Raw genomic sequence first — 13,054 nt, forward strand, 5'->3', positions numbered from 1 at the left:
TTATATATTTTTTTAAATATTTAGAAATATTTTTTCTTTTAATATTAAATAATTTTATTTAAAAGTGCACTAGTGTGCATACTAATGTATTTATGTATATAGATACAGTCAGTCAATAAAGTTAAGGTGCGGCGAATTTTTTACAATTCGTGCAACTATTTTTTAAATATTTTATTTTTCGCGAATTTTTTATAAAAATATGGTGAATTCTACAAGAAAAACCCAGAAAATCAGAGTTCCAAACCTTGTGCAAAATTAAATAAAATTCCACAAAATTTCATTATAATATTGCGCTTTTTATTTACGCTCTCTAGAAGAAAGTTGAGTATGCAGTTTTTAGTTCATTCAATTTTAGTATAATAAAGTTTAGGTACAGCGAATTTTTACAATACCGTATTTTTCGTAAATTTTTTATAATACGAAAACAGCAAACGAATAATATATGTAAGTATGTATACTCTTAAACTGATCTGCCTTAGTCCTTGGATGAGTGTACCCGCTGGTAAATTATATTGTTATGCTGCGGCCTCCCTCGCAGCTGTCTAGATTTTATTAATATGCTGGTGGCTTGGGTATGCGATTGCGTGGGGTACTAAACTATTTTTGTTGAGTACCTCTGTTTGGCTGGTGTTCTGCCTAAACGCAACCGCTTATACACATATAACGGGCCTGGTGTATATAGATGGTGGTGGTATTATAATCGTTGTTGCGCAAAAATGTTGTAACGGGCAAAAATGTAGCGAGTTGCGTTGAAGTCCAACTAGTAGCGGTATTGAGCCCCGCTATCCAACAACTGTACGCCGGCGTGATTTTGCTTGTACCGTACACTAACTGTTCGCAGAAGTGATTTTCGGTGTACAGTCCACCTTTTTCAACCGGGTTATGCTTTTCAAGCTGGCTTCTTGTTAGCCACTGCTTCCCTTCACACGCCCAAAGTTGCTTAAGAATTGCTTGTAATAGGGTAGCAATATTAATAATAATAATAATAATAGTTTGGCGCTTACACATATGTTAGTGTTTGGCCGAGCTTCTCCTCCGACTTGTGGCGTGCGCCTTGATGTTGTCACACAAAGCGGAGGGACCTACAGTTTTACGCCGACTCCGAACGGCGATTGTATTTTTATGAGAAGCTGTTTTTCATGGCAGAAATACACTCGGAGGTTTTGCCATTGCCTGCCGAGGGACGACCGCTGTTAAGAAAAAACCGTTTTCTATACTTTTTGGGATGTTGCTTTGACCTTCGATTAAAAGAAGACTTAATATTCTTTAATTTAACTTAGTTTAATTCTATTCAAGTGGGAACCGGTCAGGTTGAAAGGCGAGTATCGAATGACTTCAATTTTCCAAATCGACGCCTTGGCTCAAGTGGAGAAAAATAACTGTACTTAGGTTGGCAGTAGTACCAACCTTATGACAGTGCTGAATAGCGCTGTCATATCAATATGGTTGCCATTACAATATATTTTGAAAGCCGTTTTTTTTTGTGTTCGCAAAGCTCGAGAGCGGCTGTACCGATCTTTTTGAAATTTAGGTTATAGGTTCTGGATGGGCTTCCCGTTAGCTTAGGCAAAAAGTGTAACTGCAGGACTTAACAAATTCTATAGAATCTAACATACATGCCCACATAACAGCGCAGCTCACCTGCAAATCACAAATAAGAGCGCCCGCTACTGTTAATTTGTACGTATGATACGCGGTTTTGCATTTTGTTGATAAGCGGCTTTGTACTTTAAAGGACGATATGTATGTACAAGGAGCAATTAACATTGCTGTTAGCACTTATATTTGTATATGAATATTTTTGTACATACATATTTATTTATATAATTACGCATAAAAATGCTGCTATGTTTTTTGTACGTACGAAGTGACCGCAATATTAAAAGCAGCAACTCTTATCCATCTATGACATAGATTCAATGTAAATATATCGGAAAGCTCGAGAACTGCTGAACCGATTTTTTTGAAATTTCGGACACCTGCTGCAGACGTTCAAAGGATGGTTCTAGGCTAACAAAAATCTCGATATATAAAAGGGGCGTGGAACCTCTCATACAAACCGAATTTTTCATATTCCATATCTCCGAAAATAATCATGGTAGAGTTCTGGAACTTGGTATGGAGATATATGAAATCCATCGCATACTCTTGGATAAAAATTGGATCTATCGTAAAAGAGGGTGTGGCACCTCCCATACAAACCGAATATTTCATACTGCATATCTCTGGAAGGGTTCATGATAGAGTATTGGAACTTAGTATTGACGTATGTATATGAAATTGATCGCATACTCTTGGAGAAAAATGGAGCTATTGGAAAAGGGGGCGTGGCACCTCCCATACAAACAGATTTTTTCATACTGCATATCTCTGGAAGTGTTCATGGAAGAGTACTGGAACTTGGTATTGGCGGATATGAAATCGATCACATACTATTGGAGACAAATTATACCTATTCTAAAAGGGGCGTGGCACCTCCCTTTAAAACCGAATTTTTCATACTCCATATTAGGGATGTTGCGAATGTGGAATTTTAGACATCCGCGAATGCGGATGCAGTGTCTTAACAGCTGACATCAGCGGATGCGGATTCGAATGCGGATGTCAGGTATTTTAAAGAAACAATTAGTAATTTTTAATAATGTTTATTTTATTTAGTACTTGAAGCATGGTTACCACTGAAAAACTTTCCTTCCTACCAAGAGCTGGTTCAAAAACCTGCCAAAATGGATTATTTTCTACCATTTATCTTAATCAAGAAGACGGCGTTTGACAGCATTAAATATATTTATTTTTGCTGGTTTTTATACTTAAAATAAGATTTCCAGGTAAACAAAAATTTCAGGATAGCAGCTATATTATACATATATGTATATACAAGTTAAGGACTGAAGGTCCTGAACAACAAAAAAATTAAAGTGCCAACTTGCCCTGGAATTAAAAGAGGTAATTTAAACGTTATAATAAAAGGTCTTTATTAAGATAAATAAATAAGCCTAATTGACTATAGTAACACCCCGATGCAAGTGCCGCTGCTCCGAGTTCTGTCACCCTTTATAGCCTGTTCCGCTGCCGTTGTTCTATAGCCAGACATAGGCGACGTCAGTGAGCCGCCTTGGCCTTGAATTCCAACGGGTAACTTGGAATATGCAACACACTGATTTCACAACCGTGTGAAATGAAATTATGCTGACACCGCTGCAATGCCTAATGCATTGGCTCCGTTTTACTAATGGTTGCGTAATCATTAGCCAGAGGTGCTAACTGTGGCCGACGGTTCCCATAGGTGTCTGATAACGTTGTGCAATATTGCTATTGCATGATGTGATGAAATGCACTTGGCCTTGACAAAGGTGTAGGATGTCAATTATGTTGTGAACCACAATTATGCTGACATGGCGCACGTGTATTGCTGGACTGTGGGAATGCAACATGTTGGGTGACGGCGGATGTGTTAACTCCTCCCCCTTTAAATATCTGCGTCCCGCAGATTAGATGGACGTTCTTCGGTTTTTGAATTAGCCTTGTTGTCAATGTTCAATGCAGATAGGTGTATCTTCGCCGTAATCCTTCTCCAAATATGCCAAAGGGATAACATTAGTATGACTAACACCAAACCTTCGGTGAACGCAAACCAATTGGTTTTCTCCTTGAGGTATCCCAGGAGCTTTATATTATGGGCTGTCATCCCGTGTATCAGGTGAAGGTTCGTTACCACACTGCGGTTAGTGACGCTGGCCAAGATTGGTGGAAGCACCTGTACTCCTGATCTACTAGTACTCGAGTAGTTTTTGCCATTGATTGCTACGGTCTCATTGTCCATCTGGAGGATATAAGAACCATTAAGTGTATTTGAATCGTTACCTGAGGAAAATGGTATCATCCTTGATGATTTAAACAGTGGAATCGTTACAGGTGGCGTAAGTACAACTTGTTTGTCCTCCCTTGAGAAGACGAGTTAGGCAATTAGATTCTGGCAGCAGGTCGAGTGATTTCCCTTCGCAGATCATGGTAGCAGATAATTGCAAGCAGTGTTCCTTGATGCCGAATGTCTGATGTTTATTGGTCAGGATTGTTTGATATGCCAATTCCACTCGGACGCCGTTCTGTATGTTAGCTCTTGCGATCAGGTGATTAAATCTAGCTTCTGTGACCTTTGGTAGGGACAACACGTATAAGATGAGTGTGTTGTTAGTGTAGATCGATGGTTTGCTATATTCAATGGCTTCGATGGCGTTGCTGTATGGAAGAACGTCGATCTCACTGACAAGCTGGTTAACTTCCTCTATACTCAGAAGATTGGTGTTGACGACTCCTGCCTTAGCCATCTGACAAGCACGGATCAGTTCGTTGACGTCTTCATTCAGGATAAAGATTTTGTGCTGGACTTCTTGAGAAATCCTGTCCAAGTTCCTCTTGTTGATTACATCATTGGTGGCGACTACAATGCCTTTGAGCCTCTGCAATAACTGATTAGTTTCCTTAAAAATTTCATCATTCACCTTGTACTGTTGCTCGTTATTCTTATTAAGGGAATTTTCGTTTCGGAGGACCTCATCCCAGTCCGTAGCATCAGGTGAGCCAGCAATCCATTTCCAAGCTGACCCAATCCAGTTAATAGATCATTTAATCTAGCCGTCTCGTGACCTCCTAGTTCGTTTAAACGTGTGCGGATTCTGCCTTGTTGCCAGTTCGTATCGTTCCAAATTTACCACATGAATTAGCTTGAAGTGTCCATCGATGATCCATCCATACCCATCTCGTATGGTTACTAGGGGTGAGTCTATCTTGAATAGGTTATATGAATGCGCAATGGCGCAGATGCACGTGCTATTAGATTAATACATTAGTCTACTAATGGTTTATTACCCATACCCACGTTATAATAGTGACTCTATACAATTCAAAGTCTTAATTCTAAATTTCGTCTTAATCATATCCTTTTTCTCTTAACTATTCTACTCATTTAACTAGTTATCTAACTTTATGTTTTTAATTAACCTAAGATCCTTATTCTAGTTTTGAGTTGCATGGGGTGAGTAGTGTAGAATTGAGAGATTTGCATGTTCTTTTGTTATTGTTTATTTTCTTAGGGAACCCAGTAGTGAAGTAGTTAATTATGTTAATTGTTAATTAATTAGTGGTAAGTGGTTAATGCGAAAACGAAAGTTAATTGTAGTAATAAATTTCATGCAATATTTTTCCCCCTTTTTTGTGAGAATTCACTTTCTCTTTTTTTTTTTATTTGTTTAGCATTTACATTTGCATCATATTTGCATGTTCTTTAATTTTTCTTTAATTTTTTATTTTTGGCGCTTTTGCGCGAGATTTTTCTTGCATACATTTGTTACTTTTGCGTACTTATTTAGCAGAATGTGTATTTATGGTTTTTTGCATCGGACTATAGGTATTATTTGTCTATTGAAGGTCCGCGTTGGTCCCTTTTAGTCATAAGCGTTTACAATTGCAAATGACCTACTCATGGCCCGGGTGGCTTCACGCAAATAAGCAGAAGATTACCGTGGGGGAGTTGAACCACCTCGAATGTGCCGTCTCACACCACTGAGCCAGGTGGAATTGAACCACTATGACTTCATCGACTACAAACGCATAAACGCTTGCATTCCGAACCGCCGGATTCTAGTAATCTTAAGCTTCTTATTAACCTTTTGTCTAATGTTATCTTACACATTTTTTATATCTGCTTTGTAGAATTGTTTCCTACTTTCAGTTACTATTATCGCATTTCTATTTTCTGCGATTGTTTCTTTTTTAAATAGAGGCTTTTGTTTCCCCTTTATTTGTCTGTTTGCTATGAACAGAGTATCGCCACTATTATATTCTTTGGGTGGCGAGCGTTTTGAATTGATCCTTGCATTTCTAGCTTCTTGTTCATGTAGTAACAAAGCTTTGATATTCTCATGCGTTTGATCCCTAAAGTCCCTTAAGCCTTGGTAGTTTACCCTAGCTGTTCTGTTAAAGAATATATTTACCGGTTTCCTTTTTGTTATGGAATGAATGGTATTGTTGTACCTATCTACGACTATCGCTACCCTCTCTTTGGGAGTCATCCTAGGAAAGTCGTTAGATATGCACCGATAAATTTCAATCAAGGTTGAATGTAACCTTTCGCCCTGGCCATTGGCTTCACTCCGTTGTGTGGGCGTCTGGTAAATTTCAATTCCGAGAGATCTAATGTAATTGAGAACGAGTGGAGTTAGGAATCCCCCCTCATTGTCCATGACCAAGATTTTTGGCACGGAAAAATAATGTAAAACTTCAGTAAGTTTCCTTCGGATATAAATGGACGACTTATTTTTGATAGCGAATAATTTTGCGAATTTTGAAAACTTGTCTACACAGCTCAGAAACTTCTGTTTTTCAATCTCAAAAATATCCATGTGAATGATCTCGCATGGGTAGCTGGGGATCGGTGCCTGCTGGAGGTGAGGCTTAGCCGGATATTTATTAAGCTTACACACTTCGCACTGCCTAACATAATCCCTAATTTGTTTTGACATACCTGGAAAGTAGTACTTTTCTAGAATCTGCTCTCCATTTTCCTTCGGATTCCTATGGGCTCTGCGATGCTCTTCCTCGGTTATATCGAAAATTCTATCAGGGATGGTCACGTCTTTAACTAGGCGCTGAGTTATCCTGATCCTATACCTGTGGAAATTATTAGCATACACGTTTTGCAATAATTGGAGAAATTCCTCAGGAATTTTTATGCCATTTATAACATTAGGATTAAGGCATTCTTTGAGAATTGGAATAACGTTTGAACTGTCGATATTTGGTAAAGAAATAAAATATCTGCGGTAGCCATTATGCGGTTGCTCATGGCATCGAGATTTCTGACCTACTCTAAATATCACCTGATTCCTAAAAACGTTTATGGGGGCCTCGACTTGTGGTATAAGATCGGAATTATCCTGTTCAGCGGAGTGCATTGTTGCTACCTCATCACTATTTCCTATTTCGCTTCCTGACGGTTGAGCAACCACAGACTCCATTAAGGCGTTGAGTTCGGTCTTAAGACGGGAAAGAGCATCCGCGACCACATTAGCCTTCCCTGGCTTATAAATTATTTCACAGTTATATTCTTCGATGCGTGCTTTCCACCTCTTTAGTTTTGCATTATAATTGCGACAGCTTAAGGAAAATGTTAATGGTTGGTGATCAGTATATATTCTTATCTTTTTGGCACCGTACAAATACGACCTCAAATTATCTAATGCCCACACTATGGCTAGCATCTCTTTTTCATTCGTAGCGTAGTTTTCCTCGGCCTTGTTCAGAGAGCGAGAAATATATGCAATTGGTTTGTGCGTACCTATATCCCCCTGGGATAGAACTGCACCAATTGCGTAGTTCGACGCATCACTGGTCAAATTAAAAGGCTTACCAAAATCAGGAAATGCCAGGACATCAGCGGAAGTTAGCATACGTTTTAGGTCATCGAAGGCTAGCAAAGCCGCACTGTCAAGTTGTATGTCTACCTTCCTCGATGCACTGGCTTTTATTAGTGCATTTTTCCCGCGCGTTAGATTTGTCAATGGCTTAGCTATTTTTGCGTAGTCACGAACGGACTTCCGATAGTAGGAGGTCATTCCCAAAAAACTTTTCAGATCTTTCAAATTGCATGGTGGCAAAATTAAATTCATAGCCTCAACCTTTTTTGGGTCAGGACGAACTCCTTCGGGAGTGATGATGTACCCCAAAAATTCAACTTCAGTTTGCAGGAAGCAGGTTTTTTCTAAATTCACTTTTAGATTGGATTCCAACAATCGAGAAAATACCATTTCGACATTCTTCAAATGATCGTCAGCATCTTTACCAAACACAATGATACCGTCGATGTACACATAGCAGATTTTACCGATATATTGTTTCAGTACATCGTCGATCATACGCTGGAAGATGCCTGGCGCGTTCTTGAGGCCAAAAGGCAATCTCAAAAATTCGTATTTACCGTTCATGGTCGAAAAAGCAGTCTTAGATATGTCGGATTCCTTCATAGGGATTTGGTGGAACCCAGAAGTTAAGTCAATGGTCGTGAAGTAACGGGAGTTGCCAAGGCTACACAAAGTAGCGTTTATGTCAGGGATAGGATAGGTGTCGGGAATCGTTACAGCGTTAAGCCTTTTGTAGTCAATTACCATACGGTACTGTTTCTCCCCATTTGGTTTAGGTTTCTTAGGAACCACCCAAATAGGAGAGTTGTATGGACTCTTGGATGGTCGGATAACTTCCTCTTGCAGCAATTCGTTCACCTGTCGGTCGACCTCTTCTCATGCAAGAAGGATAAGGATAGCTTTTGCTATAAACTGGTTCAGAAGTTGACGTTTTAATTTCTGCGCGTACGCAAGTGTCTACTAATTCCTTCCCATTAATAGGTAGGAAAAGGTTGCTAAATTTAGCTACTAGTTTGTTCACTTTTTCCTCCGTTTCAACAGGGATGTCCTTAGACAAGATATAATTCACTTGGGTAAATAGCCGAGCCTTCAGCGGGATTTTAAATTCGTTAACCTTTAGAATATTAGATTTTCTGTCCACTATCGCACCAATATCCCTAAGTGTATCGTCCCCTATGATTCCGTCAAATGAGGTTAATCCTGGGAGCACAAAGAAGGTTATGTCAGAGTCAACGTTTGTATCCTTAAACAAATTCAAACTTATTTTTTTCTGTATCGGGATACTTCCGCCTGCTGATCTTACGGTAAAGGATCTGTCGACTGGTTTGCCTTGCTTGACGACCGTTTGCTTAATGAAGTTTTTATTGGCACCAGTGTCGACAAGAAAATCTAAGGTGCGGCCGTCAGGGAGTACATACTCTAAGTAAGGTACGCTAGATGGCCGTTGGATAAAAAATTCTCCTCCTGTGCCTCCTGTGAAGTCTGCAAGTAGTTAGTCACTTCGTCATTGTTATCGTCCGTCTCTATGTTGAACAGCTTTTGCTGTTTTCGCGGAAGGTTATCTGATCTTGCACCTCGTTTAAAGGGATTCGGTCTATTCATGTAGTTCACTTTGTGCGATTGGACCGACTGGTCCACGTCCATCTTCTCGACGGGTGGCTGAGAGGTTGACGGAGGATCTCGCCTAGGAGTAGTGTGTCCAACTCGTTTTTCAAAGAGATATCGTCGCTCTTGGGGACGCCATGTTGTCCTGGGTGGAAGTGGAGGCGCCTTGTTACCATCCAAACCATGCATGCGATCTGGCATGGTATTCATCGGTGCGACAATACGGTTATTAAACCGTGCAGTGTGTATCGCGTAGTTCCTCAAATTTGTATTCTGTATCTCGAGGCACCTTGAGTATGCCTCAGGTAGATTCCTAGGACGCTGAACCAGGAGCATCTTTGAAAGATCCCCATTCAATCCACGGATGAACACATCAAGCGCGCGATTTCTGTACGTATCTATTAGTACCTGCGCTGTCTCCTGAGAGTATTTCTCAGTTTTGAGTTTATTTATAATTAAAGCAATTGGTGATTCACGGCTCCATAGAAGTCATCGAGCCGCGAATCCCTTTGGGAGAGTTGGTGGAGTTGGTACTCCAAGGTGCGTATGTCGCGTTTGTCGGCATAATGGAGTGATAGACACTCCTTCATGGCAGTCCAGTCAGTGTCAAAAATGCTATAGGATATGAGGGCAGTATCGGCAGGTCCTCGTATCTTTTGTCGAATGTGCTGTAAAATCGCACGATAGATTGGCTTACCCTCTCGCTCGAAATCAGTAAGGATGCTCTCGACAGCATGCACCCATGACACAAACATAGTTGGCTTACAGTTGAACACCTGTAGCTCCTTCACAGAGTCTGGAAGTCTCGAGATATCTCTAAGTTCCGCCTCCGTTGCTGGAGCTCGGGGCTGAACTTGTACTTCTGCTTCCACTCCATTTAGCTGCGGAGTAGCAGCTTCTATCAAAGCGATCCTATTTTGAAGTGTGTCCAAGCTTGATACACGCCTCTCTATCCCATTCAGCTGGTCCATAAGTGCGTTAACTGCACCAGTCAATCTCGTTACGTCGTCCTGAAGCGAATCCATCCTGGAAATAAACAAGGAAAATATGCAGACGAAAAGTGGTTATTTTTACTCACAACACTGCAAGGATCATTTATTTGTCACTTGATTATTTTTTGATTAGTTTCACTTAAGCACTTTAATAGCTTTTTGATATTTTGTTTACTGGCTTCTTTTTAGATAGCCTTTTAGCTAATTTTTATTTTTCCCTTTTATTTGGTATAACTTCTTTCCACTTTTCACAATCACTTAGGGCCGGTTGTTCAATGTCTGGTTAACACTACTTGCTGGTTAAACATCATTATCGACGTTTTCGACATCATGCATATAACATGTGATCGATAAAGCAGTCGTTGTATATAACCAGAGCTTCTACCTCCGATTAGTGCTAATCATACATTGAACAACCGGCCCTTAATCACTGATTTGATTATCCCGATTTTATTTTACTACTAAGACTACTGGTCCCTGCCCCGGGCGCCAGTTAAGGACTGAAGGTCCTGAACAACAAAAAAATTAAAGGGCCAACTTGCCCTGGAATTAAAAGAGGTAATTTAAACGTTATAATATAAGGTCTTTATTGAGATAAATAAATAAGCCTAATTGACTATAGTAACACCCCGATGCAACTGCCGCTGCTCCGAGTTCTGCCACCCTTTATAGGCTGTTCCGCTGCCGTTGTTCTATAGCCAGACATAGGCGACGTCAGCGAGCCGCCTTGGCCTTGAATTCCCACAGGTAACTTGGAATATGCAAAACACTGATTTCACAACCGTGTGAAATGAAATTATGCTGACACCGCTGCAATGCCTAATGCATTGGCTCCGGTATACTAATGGTTGCGTAAGCATTAGCCAGAGGTACTAACTGTGGCCGACGGTTCCCATAGGTGTCTGATAACGTTGTGCAATATTGCTATAGCATGATATGATGAAATGCACTTGGCCTTGACAAAGGTGTAGGATGTCAATTATGTTGTGAACCACAATTATGCTGACATGGCGCACGTGTATTGCTGGACTGTGGGAATGCAACATGTTGGGTGACGGCGGATGTGTTAACTTACATATAGCACACAGAAAAAAGTGGCGTGTGCTTTTAGCCAGACCCACCCACCGACATGTATTTCGACACGCTGAATCCGAATCTGAGGTCCGTTTGACTTTTACACTCTCAAAATATCGAGTAAATTGCGAAAAACTGAAAAAATGGCAAAAAATCGCATAGTTTTGTAATTTAATAAAGCGTTCGGAGTAAATGACGTGAAAAATCGTAGCAGAACATAAAATTCCGTCGTCGATTTTTTATACATCGCTCATTTGCATTCATAAGTATATTATGAAGTATATATACATAAGCAATGTCAAAAGAAACCTCACGGTTAGGCTTGCCAACTGTCCGCATCCAGGAGCCTCCGGCGTTGGGGCTGCGCGCTGCGGGTTTGCCATTGATTTATTTTTTGAGATTCTCCAATTTACTGGAAATATGACTAACAATAAGTTGTTCTTTTTAATTTTCGTGTATGATAAAAAACAACATATTCTTTAAACACGTACATTTGTTATGTATTAGGCATTTGAATCGCTCTTCTAATGTCATTTAAAATATTTTAACGACCTTGTCATTGTTGAAACTGTCATCGATTCGCACCTGCATTTCAAAGAAAAATATCTGATTTATAAATCGGCCTTACATCCATCAATTCAATCGCTTGATATCCCGTTAGATACGCAATGGATAAAATTTTTTATAGCGCCTACGGAGTTTAGAGAATTGCCGAATGTAATTAGTATAATTCTGCCTATACCAGTAAGCAGCAATTTTTTTTAAAGGTGTTTGATATAACAGCAAACAGTTCGACCCATGCAAGATAAAGAATGAGACCAGAGATTTGTTTTTAATAATCCTACCATCCTACCAACGAGACAAAAAACCTACCTATTTTGGTAGGAAAAGCCCAAAACGGCAACCCTGACTTGAAGTCAAAAATAGTAATGAGAGTTGCATCGTCGCTTAAACTGTCAGATGTATCCTCCTGACTTTCATCTTCACTTGAAGAATGTAGCATAATTCGTTGTTTAAACACCGCTTACAAGCCTAACAAGATGTGTAAGCTTTTCTAAGGCTTTTTAAAAAGAATTCTTCACTCTCATTCCTTGGGCTGTTTCAGAATTTAAGAAACCTGTAGGCGAAGGATGGTTCCGTGCGCAGAAGGGGAAAATTTTTGACTGCCATTCACCTGGGAGTGGCCAGAAGCGATTCTTGTGCGTACGGTTCAAATCGCAGCCCACAACGTCCGGATATTTGTATCCACGTATCCTCTGGGTAGCAACCAAACACCCGTTTGGGAGCGAGCTAAAGTGAGAAGGCGTAAAACTTCACATGCGATGGGTCCCGACACGTTAAAACCCCCCCAATGAAAAAGAACAAACAGCCTTTTTTGATGACGACCACGGTAATCGTATAAAGGACTATAATTTAAGGGTATGCACCTGGAATATCCGGACCCTTAATGTGGAAGGTGCCTCTGCGCGGCTGGTTGATGTCCTCGGGCAGACAAAGGCTGACATCACCGCAATCCAAGAAATGCGATGGACGAGGCAAGGAAAAGTAAGCGTGTAGCCTTGCGACGTCTACTACAGTTGCCACGTAAAGGAGCGCAAATTCGGTGTTGGATTCGTAGTAGGAGAGAGACTCCGTCGCCGAGTACTGGCGTTCACACCGGTGGACGAACGTTTAGCCACAATCCGCATCAAAGCTAGATTATTCAACATCTCGATCATCTGCGCCCATGCCTCGACGGAAGAGAAGGATGAGGCGTCCAATGATCTCTTCTATGAGCGCTTAGAACGTACATATGAGCGCTGCCCCCGACACGATGTAAAAATCGTGCTTGATGCCAAGCAATGGCAATGCCAAGGTGGGCAAGGAAGGGATCTTTAGCGCCACCGTCGGACAATTCAGCCTCCACGACGAAACGTCCTGTTACAAGTTTTAATTTAAAAAGAACTTATTTATTTGAATGTAGCA

General features: G+C 40.5%; 1 protein-coding gene across 1 annotated transcript in view; it reads right to left on the reverse strand.

Annotated features, from left to right (window-relative positions):
• Positions 1-10,949: 10,949 nt before the first annotated feature.
• Positions 10,950-13,054, reverse strand: part of LOC118749514 — a 9,465-nt gene continuing 7,360 nt past the window's right edge. Inside the window, exon 2 of the mRNA XM_036484307.1 lies at positions 10,950-11,078. The gene's annotated coding sequence lies outside the window, so the exon portion shown is untranslated. The remainder of the gene's footprint in view (positions 11,079-13,054) is intronic.

The sequence above is a fragment of the Rhagoletis pomonella genome, unplaced genomic scaffold (genome assembly GCF_013731165.1).
Source record: "Rhagoletis pomonella isolate Grant_MI unplaced genomic scaffold, Rhpom_1.0 Rhpom_scaffold_00017, whole genome shotgun sequence".
NCBI lineage: Eukaryota > Metazoa > Arthropoda > Insecta > Diptera > Tephritidae > Rhagoletis > Rhagoletis pomonella.